The sequence below is a fragment of the Daktulosphaira vitifoliae genome, unplaced genomic scaffold (genome assembly GCF_025091365.1).
Source record: "Daktulosphaira vitifoliae isolate Bord-2020 unplaced genomic scaffold, ASM2509136v1 Scaffold_3, whole genome shotgun sequence".
Lineage (NCBI taxonomy): Eukaryota > Metazoa > Arthropoda > Insecta > Hemiptera > Phylloxeridae > Daktulosphaira > Daktulosphaira vitifoliae.
In genome coordinates this window covers 1,793,663-1,795,172 of record NW_026099574.1, presented here as the reverse complement: position 1 = coordinate 1,795,172, position 1,510 = coordinate 1,793,663, and positions in this window count along the sequence as shown.

Below are 1,510 nucleotides of genomic sequence, written 5' to 3'. Positions count from 1 at the left end.
TTTTTTTTTGTGTCTGTTACCACTTTTTCTCAGCTCTCACCGAACCGATTTCTTTCAATGATACGTCAAAAGATCACAAATCGTATCTAGTTGAAGACATTACCCTCAAAATTGAAAAAAATTCCCTCGTTCCTCGTAAATGGGGGAAACCTCCAAAAAAATTACAAATTTAAAAATCGCTAATTTTCGATTTTTTTTTACTTAAAACTGCCATAACTTTTTCAAAAATGAACAATCAATATAATTTTTTTTGATAGNTAACAACTTTTTCAAAAATGAACAATCAATATAATTTTTTTTGATAGATTCTTGATGTCTTTACCTATCATTTGATATATTTTTTTTGTAAATTTGACCTTTTTTCTGCCCACAAGGGGGAATTTAAAATGACAACTTTTTCAACTTAACTTTTGAAAAGTTCCGTAAGGTCTGACACTTTTATATATATCTTAAATTAANTGTTCCGGAAGGTCTGACACTTTTATATATATCTTAAATTAAAGCTAATGTAATGTACTTTAATTTGAAAAAAAAACATTTGACCTCTGGACTTGTCTTCACGGCGAAAATGGCTACTGAATGCTATTTTCGTGTGAAAATTCTCGATTTTATTATTTATATTATATTTAACTTTATAATGCTATAACTTATTGAAAAGTTTATGGATCCACACAATTTTTTTATGAGAAATAATATTTTTTAATAAACCCTTTTTCATTCGACATACTTTATCTTAATCGAGATATTAATAAGGAACCAGCAGATCAAGTAGCTTTTGGAATAAAACACCAATTTTTTTAAAATTAAACACTATCTAAAGATTTGCATCGAAGCGTTTTATTTTGATAGTGATTTTAATCACTGTCAGATATCATTATACTTGATCCAACTATGCCACGTCACCACTGTGCCGCGACCCCCCTGTGCTGGGTTTTTGACTTTAATGCCCAATATTTCCTAGAAATCAAGTTTTTGGATATTTACCATCTTAAAGTGATTTAAATTTGCCTTGACTTCGTATAAGTTTATATTGAAGTCAGATTTTTTGAGAATTATGAGATATTGAAAAGAAAAAAAATATTTGGTATTAGTTTTGTTTCATCAGTTTTTTATCAACATTTGAAAACAGTTTGACTCTCAGGTATAACAACAAAAAAGTTTATTATGTTATTTAATTAAACATTTAAATTTTTTAAGGTGGTAACTTCATAAAAAAAACCCAGCATAGTGAGGTAGTAGCACAGTGGGGTCGTGGCATATTTGGGTCTAGCATAGATGATATCTGACAGTGATTAAAATCACTATCATAAAAAACGCTTCAATGCAAATCTGTAGATAGTGTTTAATTTAAAAAAAATTAATGGATTATTCCAAAAGCACAGGATCTCCTATTTCATTATTTATATTCTGATTACAAGTTTTATGATTTAGAAGTGTAATATATGAATAAATATATATATATATATATATATATATATACATATATATTAATAATATATAAATATAAATA